General features: G+C 52.2%; 1 long non-coding RNA gene across 1 annotated transcript; it reads right to left on the bottom strand.

Moving 5' to 3' along the window:
- Positions 1-2638: 2638 nt before the first annotated feature.
- LOC140634814 (uncharacterized) lies at positions 2639-5440 on the bottom strand. Its single transcript, XR_012032194.1, has 4 exons — positions 5339-5440; positions 4785-4891; positions 4039-4516; positions 2639-3931 (listed from the first exon to the last, which is right to left on the bottom strand). It is a non-coding gene; the product is annotated as an uncharacterized lncRNA (long non-coding RNA).
- Between the last annotated feature and the right edge of the window lie 3142 nt (positions 5441-8582).

Here is an 8582-nt window from a genome sequence, read left to right on the forward strand (position 1 = left end):
TATTTATTTATTTATTAAAAATGTTATTTCTTTATTCATGAGAGACACACAGCAGAGACACAGGCAGAGGGAGAAGCAGGCTCCATGCAGGCAGCCCAACGCGGAACTCAATCCCGGGACCCCAGGGTCACAACCTAAGCCCAAGGCAGACACTAAACCGCTGAGCCACCCTGGCTGCCCTGCAGTACCTATTTAAATTTAAAATAAATAAATAAATAAATAAATAAATAAAGTCTCAATTTAGAATGATTTAGTCATCTCTTTCTGCCCACGGGTCCTGTCCTCATGCTTTAATAAAAACACCTTTTTGCACTGAAGAAAATAAAACAGAATAATTTAAAGGCTATTTATGCCTTCTGTTCTTTTTTTTTTTTTTAAGATTTTATTTGTTTATTCATGAGAGACACAGAGAAAGGCAGAGACACAAGCAGAGGGAGAAGCAGGCTCCATGCAGGGAGCCTGACATGGGACTCGATCCCGGGACCCCAGGATCACACCCTGGACCGAAGGCGGAGATAAACGGCTGAGCCACCCGAACTGCCCTACGCCTTCTGTTCTTATCCTTCCTCTAGTCTCCTGTCCTAAGAAGCTCTGCTGCCTTTTAAGAGAAAAGAGTTTGTCTCTGGGATAAGCCTGGGAAAGGAAAAAGGGAAATTGCAAATAATAATAATAATAATAATAAATAAAAATTAAAAAGGAGAATTTTTGCTACTACTTCTTACAGACAGCATGAAGTCAAAAGGTGATGCCTGGGCCGGGGAGAGGCTGAACCAAATAACCTCTTACACTGCTTGTCAGCTCTCTGATTCCCTTTCTGTGACATTTACCGATAAAAATACGAGCACCAGGACACTGGGTGGCTCAGTCAAGGGAGCATGTGACCCTTGATCTCGGGGTCATGAGCATAAGCCCCATGTTGGGAGTAGGGATTACTTTTTAAAAAAATGTATGATCACTTGCTAGGTCTTCAACCCTGGGCTGAGGACACAGGACACGTTTCCTGCGTTCAAGGCCCTTGTCAGGGAGGCAGGCAGACAAACACGTTTCTACGCTGGGCCACAGCTGCAGGGAAGGCCAGGAACCATGTCCGGGCCTTCAGGCAGAGTCCACACCTACAGCAGGGAAATAAAACTCCTCAAGTCTCTAGTGAAGTCCTGGAAGGCCATAGGAGAGAGGCATCACGTGGTGAATCACGTGGATTTCTAGACATTTCTGTCTTGCCCCGGGTACTGGGGTCTCTCACAGGCTCTGAGCAGGTTTTTCTCCCCTTCCCACCCACCCCCGACTCCCTTGATCTTTGTCTCTCCACATTTTTTTTTTTTTATGACAGTCACACAGAGAGAGAGAGAGAGAGAGAGGCAGAGATACAGGCAGAGGGAGAAGCAGGCTCCATGCACCGGGAGCCCGACATGGGATTCAATCCCGGGTCTCCAGGATCGCGCCCTGGGCCAAAGGCAGGCGCCAAACCGCTGCGCCACCCAGGGATCCCTGTCTCTCCACATTAATGGGTCCTGTAGTCCCAAATTTTTATATTTATTATTTTTGGGGGCTTTGTCGATGGGCTTTTGGGTTCACGATTCCTAGTTTAAGAAGCAGATAAATGGGACACGAATTTATTTCTTTAAAACGCTAACTAAAAGGAGTTAGTTTTGTCTGCAGCTTGTCAGGAGGAGAAAAGATTACCTGGCCCCTGGCCTCGATGATGCCAAACAACTAACTTAAATTTCCCCGGTGATCTGACAGCCTGACTGGTGGTTTCCGCAGAATCTGGATCCAATGTCCGCTCGTTGAAATGGTAAGATTCTCTTCACCCAGAGAAATCACGGATCCAGGAAACTGAGCCAGACTGGCACCCCACAGAGCCATCCTGCATGGAGTATGACCCCTTAGGACTCTGCAGCTTCTTTAGGTCTTACACATAATGTGAAAAGAAGGGAGAGTTTAAGGGCACAAGCCAAGTAGGGGGAAAGATTTACTGCAAAGAAAAATAAAAGAAAGAAACCACGACCCCTCCTAGAGCTGGTCCAGGGACAGGAGGAGGAGGTGGCCCTATTAGGACCCAGAATCTGGGGCCACCTATTAGGAACTGAGCCACAGAGGAGACCCGGGTGCTACCAGAGAGGCCTCCTGGGGCGAAGGAAGAAAGGCCCCTCCAGCCCTCCGACGGCTGGACGGGCCCAGATGCCGTTCACAAGGGGCTGGCAGTGAAACTGAGGCAGGCCGACAACACGGGAACAGAATAAAGGCAGGAGACCGCGAGCTCCCCCGAGTATGAAGGTGTGGGCTGCATCTCGGACAGCGGCCCCTCCTGCCCACAGACGCGTGTAAACAATCATCCGCTTACATGCTCGCCCCCGTGTAGCCTCAGACACACACCTACCAACTGTGGCGAGAACGCCTGACGCGGCTTTAAATCTCTTTCCAGGGATCCCCGGGTGGCGCAGCGGTTTGGCGCCTGCCTTTGGCCCAGGGCGCGATCCTGGAGACCCAGGATCGAGTCCCACATCGGGCTCCTGGTGCATGGAGCCTGCTTCTCCCTCTGCCTGTGTCTCTGCCTCTCTCTCTGTGTGTGACTATCATAAATAAAAATTAAAAAAAAAAAAATCTCTTTCCAGTGTGGTCTGGAACTCTCGGGAGGGGTCTGGGAGGTACACCGAGTGAGACACGTAGAAGCGGTTTACAAAGTTCACGGCACGTGCCTCAGACAAGGGCCAAAGTAGAACGTGGGTTCCGACTTTATTCTGTGGGTAGTTTGCTGTGGAGGGAGGCTGCTAGCGGCGCTTAGAGGTAGAATCTTTGCCTAGATTTGCAAGGTTTAGAGATTCTGGTATAAATAAAGAGGAGCCGTGAATTCGGGGAAAATGTCATGAGGACAACCGCCATCTGTCGCGTGCTCACCACGTGCCGGGTCCTTGACGGGCATCATGGTCCTTCCCCGGGAGCGTTTCTGAGAGGCGGGCAGCACTCTCCCAACTCTCAAAGGAAACGGGCTAAGAACCAGCGGAAGAGCTCGGGGCTGCCGAGGGCAGAGCCAGGCCTGGGCTTGGGCCTGTCTGGGTCCCAGCCCCACCTACCACGGCGGGGCGTCTCCGCCAAGAAGGGAGTCAAGGCGCTGCTGAGGGGCACCTGGGAAACCTCACGGCTTTCACTTGGAAGCCACGTGTCTTTCTTGAAGCAGAAGCCAAAAAGAGTTAAATCAGGTAGAAAGGATGTGAGGGAGAACGGCTGAGTGGAGGAAGAGGATGTGGTGGTCAGGGGCCTCATTTCTGTCAACCGTCTGGAGATTTTGGAACCCGTTGGTGATTCGGGAAGTCTTGAGCTCCAAGAACAAGTTGGGAGTACATTAATTCCACACAGGCCACGGAACTATCACTACGAATGCAAAATTAGATATTGTGAGTCACGTAACTACCCCAAGTCGTTGTATCTCTTTACATTTTGCGTTAAATTGCGTGGTAAGACACCATTTAAAAATACGAGTTGAGGGGGATCCCTGGGTGGCTCAGCGGTTTAGCACCTGCCTTTGGCCCAGGGCACGATCCTAAAGTCCTGGAATCGAGTCCCGCGTCAGGATCCTGGTATGGAGCCGGCTTCTCCCTCTGCCTGTGTTTCTGTGTCTCTCTCTCTCTCTATCAGGAATAAATAAATAAAATCTTTAAAAAAAATAAAAAATAAAAAAATAAAAATATTAGTTGAGGTTTAATCCTTACCTTTAATAGATTTTAAGAACCACAGTTGAATAAATAAATAAGTAAGTAAATAAATAAATAAATAAATAAATAAATAAATAAATAAATAATAAATAAAAGAACCACGGTTGAATGGAAAGACACAGACGTGCTCCCCTCACGCAGTCTACTTACCCAGGAGCCCCGGACCTCAGATTGGGGGGTATAACTGAAGCACGGCCACCTGCCTGGGGACAGCTTTCCTGGTTGATGTGGGAGGAGAAGGTCTGATGACTACAAGCCTTGCAGTCTCAGCCCCAGCGAACACTGGAGTCACACTCGCCCCCAGCATTGACCGGCTGACACTCACCCTCAGACACACGTGACCGTGCTCCTGAGGGGGATGGGCCTGGAGCAGCCCCAGAAAGGAGGCAGACCCCGAGGACAGCCCCGCGCTGTGAGCCAGAGGTTGTGGGGGGAGGGCTCTCCGTGTTTAGGGTGATGCTGGGATGTTAGAATTTAGCTCCCCTGCAGGTTGTCAGGTCCCGTGGGGGACTCCACCTCGAAGAACTCTGGAGCAGATGGTGAAGGAACTGAGGACATGCTGTCATTCTAGAAGCTCGGGGACCTCCAGAGAGAATGGGGTTGCGGCTAATAGAAAAGCGGGCGACTCGGGCGCTTAAGTCGTTAACCCCTACAGCGCCGACTGTCCTTTCGCACCCAGTGAGCTACTGGCTCCAGAGCGGGATGAGGCACCTGAGGCTCCACGCAGCTGAAAGAACCAGACCTCCCCGCCGCGCAGCGAGCCATCGCCAGGCATGAACAGCCTTCTCTGCCCCTTTCACTGGCTGGAAACATGAAGGGGAAGGGGGAAGGCGATGCAAGTGCATTGGGCACTAAATCAAGATTAATGAAGTTCCTGCCAGGATTAATTACTGCACTCCCCGGGAGCTTGCGAGCATAACGCGGGCATGACCATTTATAATGGCCAGGCTGGCTGTGAGCAGCCCGGTGGGACGTGTGGGCGCCTTAACCCTCTCCCACCTGATGTCTGAAGGCAGCTGTGAAGGGAGGCACCCCGGACAGCCCTGGGGCCCGCTCGGCATCAAACCTCACCCTTTGTCCCAGTTCTTCCATCCGTTTTGATCAACGTAGGCTCTGAAGAAGTCATGCTCGGCCCCCGGAATCATTGATTAAACCAAAGAAGCAATGTGTTCAACGGCCTGCGGATGGGGAGGCTGAGTTTAAACACAACTTCCCCTCACAGACTCTTCCTCCCCTTTCTGGACCCTGACTGTGCATCACACCAAGACTTCCCAGGACGCTCAGGCCAGCTGAACCTGTTCGTGTGGTCGGTGCTGATCTCGGTGCATCCAAAGAATCAGCTGTGCTAAGTGACCCATCATTTCCCCGGGGCCTCGGCTGGCCTCATGAAGCAGTCGGAGCAACAAAGCATAAAGGCCCCCTCACCTGCCCCCCACAGCTTCACAACAGCCACGCTAGGTCTCAACCAGTGCACAAGTGCACAACGTACAAGAGGAGCCTCCCCCCTCTCCCCCGAAACAAAGCCGTGACCATCCTCCCTGACTCCTAGGGGAAAAAAAAAAAAAAAAAAAAAAACAACCCTAAACTAAAAGAAGTTTGGGGAAGAGTGAAGACCAGAGCCAGACCTGCGACCTGTGATCTCAGAGTTGGTGAGAAGTGTCACTGCTCTGGCTCTCCCAGCACCAGGTCACAGCTCCAGGACACCTTCCTGGTCACGGCCGCGGGGCTGTGGGTGGCCAAGTACGCACAGGCCAAAACGGGAAGATCCATTTTTAGTAAAGGGAAATCAAGTAGTGAAGATCCATCCTCCCACTGAAGACAACTAAGAAAAGCTTGATGAAATACAAAATCATCTCTTTTTTTTTTTTAAGTTTTATTTATTTAAGTCATCTGTACACCCAGTGTGGGGCTCGAACTCAGGATCCTGACATCAAGAGGCACAGGCTGCTCCTCTGACTGAGCCAGCCAGGGACCCTACTACTACAAAATCATCTTTTTTTTTTTTAAAGAGTTTATTTATTTATTCATGATAGACAGAGAGAGGGGGGGGAGGGCAGAGACACAGGCAGAGGGAGAAGCAGGCTCCGTGCAGGGAGCCTGACGTGGGACTTGATCCCAGGACTCCAAGATCACACCCTGGGCCGAAGGCAGTCGCTAAACCACTGAGCCACCCGGGGATCCCGTACAAAGTCATCCTAACAGCATCAAAGACCTGATCAGATAATGAGGAGGCCCTCGGCCAAAACGTGGCAAGAAAAACCTGCAGACACAGATCTGGAAGTGAAGGCGCCTGTGTCCTGGCGGCGTTTATTCATCAGGGGGATACTGCTGAGCAACTGAGTACAGCACCTCTACCCCTTTGGCAGCCTCCCTCGGTCAAGGAAATCGAAGTCAATGCCCAGAGCCCACCGAAGCAGGACTGTGATAAACTATTTATTGTTTTAAACTATGGTGTCATCCTTTGAATGCATTTCACAACGGGACTGGAGGGCTGTCTGGTCTCTTTCATTCCCTGATTACAGAACTTAGAGCCTGAACTTGAATTAAGACGCCCCGCTCGGTGACGCCCGGCAGCCTGCGGAAGGACCCAAACTCCCCTCCAGTCTGCCAAGGACCGTCCTTAGCACATCACAGGAGAAAATCAGACGTGGGAGGAGACGAGATCCCACGGACAGGAACGGGCAGGAACGACACATAAAAGAGAGAGACCCACGGGCGCTCCGGGCGTGAGAGCAGCACATGCCACGTACCAGCCCACCTGCCATGTGCGGGCTGATAAAAAGCCACCCTTGGAAATTTGAGCAGGGGACTGAAAACTACAGAAAGAACCATGTGATACTTTTTGAAGGAATGAAATGTAACGCTTGTAAGTGATAAATACAATAATGGAAAATAAGAATTCAGTGGGCAGGGGATCCCCGGGTGGCTCAGTGGTTTGGCACCTGCCTTTGGCCCAGAGCGTGATCCTGGGGTCCCGGGATCAAGTCCCACGTCGGGCTCCCTACATGGAGCCTGCTTCTCCCTCCTGCTGTGTCTCTGCCCCTCTCTCTCTCTCTGTGACTATCATAAATAAATAAATAAATCTTAAAAAAAAAAAAGAATTCAGTGGGCAGACTTTGCCACGAGCTTCACACAGCAGAAGAGGAACCAATGAAGCAGAGGATCGTTCAGAAGAAAGGATCTGGTGCAGAGCGGCAAACACTTGGCAAATGCGAACACAGAGGAAGAGACCCAGAGGAAAGAGTGAGAAGAAAATATCTATTTAATTGGAATTAAAGTAAGAAAAAGGGACCCCTGCGGGGCTCAGCGGTTGAGTGTCTGCCTCTGGCTCAGGGTGTGATCCTGGGGTCCCGGGATCGAGTCCCGCATCAGGGTCCCCGCAGGGAGCCTGCTTCTCCCTCTGTCTGTGTCTCTGCCTCTCTCTCTGGGTCTCTCATGAATAAATAAATAAAATCTTTTTTTAAAAAAATACAGTAAGAAAAAAGAGCTGAAAGGGTAGAGGTGATATTTGAAGAAATGAAGACTGAGATATCCGGGGCTGATATTCAGAGCTGAAGAGGGACCATCAACCCACAGAGTCAAGGGCCCCAGGAAGTGCCCAAGCGGAAAAGGGACTGAAATTCACACGCAGACTTCTCATAGAGAAACCGCAGAAAACCCAAGAAAAAAGGTCTAAAAAACAGAGAGCCGAAGCAAGCAAAGCGAGGGCCAGGAGAGCAGTGCCGATGCCAGCTGTCGCGTAGCATCCAGATGTTGGCTAGGGTGAGAGCCGAATGAAGAGTGTTCACTCCCTGCCTGGACATCTGGGCCCATGGACGTGGGGGCAGGGAGAAAAGAAAATCTTGGGGATAGAAAATGAGAAATGAGAGTACACCAAGTGTAGACGGTGGGCTGGACTGGGTTTATGGGACCAGGAGGAGGGAGATGTGGGAGTGAGCGCTGCTGATAAGCCTCCCTTAGAGGGGGACGGGAAGTCTCCTAGAATAAACAGCAGGATGATCTCGCAGGACTGTGCGACGGGTCAACTCAGCGTCAGAACCCGTACGTCAAAAAGTAAGTAGAAAAGGGCCCGGACGGTGTGAAAAAACTCTGGGCCTGAAACCTCAGCTACTTTCCAGGAAAGAATCAGATTCCGGCAATCTGTATCCAGTTTGGCCCCCAAACATCTGGATGTTTGGTGTAGACACTCCACAAACACGGGAAGTCAGCTCTGACTCAACCAGTGCTTCTCCCCCCGAGACGGGTCCGACGATACGACGTTCCCGTCAAGAGCTACACTCACCCCTACTCCCAGGGAGGTCCGGGATGCAGCGCCTGGGCAGGAGGCCACGGTCACCCTGGGGTAGCCCCGGGAAGCAGACTGGCCCACGCTCGCAGCCCCCCGCCCCCCGTGGGCAGGTGGAGGCCCCGCGGCTGGTGCCCCCTTGCAGGTCTGCTACCCTGTTCCCACACCGTCTCCAGCCACGTCTGGTTGTTCAGACTTTAATGCATCCTCTGATGTGTGCAAGATCACTCGAGGCAGGGAGAGCTCTTTAGCACACGCGTGCTCCACGGAGAGGACAGTTCCTCCCAGGGCTCGGATCCCATCTGCCGCTAGAAGCCTGGACGAGAAGCCCGGGGGATGGGCGGGCGAGGCGGCGGGCTCCGGGGAGAGGGGCCTGCGTGCAGGTGCATTTACACGGATGTGAGGTGCGTGTGGGCCACGGGAAGTCCCGTGCGGGCAGGTTCGCGCGTGAGTAACTCGGTGTGAACGACGCAAGGGTACAGGTGTGCCGGACGACGCCCGAGCCCGTGTGGACGTCCGTGTGCGGGAGGGTGGACGCCGGTGCAACGCGACGCTCCCTGTGTGCAGACCCTACGATGAGCTCC

The sequence above is a fragment of the Canis lupus genome, chromosome 6 (assembly GCF_048164855.1).
Source record: "Canis lupus baileyi chromosome 6, mCanLup2.hap1, whole genome shotgun sequence".
Taxonomy (NCBI): Eukaryota; Metazoa; Chordata; class Mammalia; order Carnivora; family Canidae; genus Canis; species Canis lupus.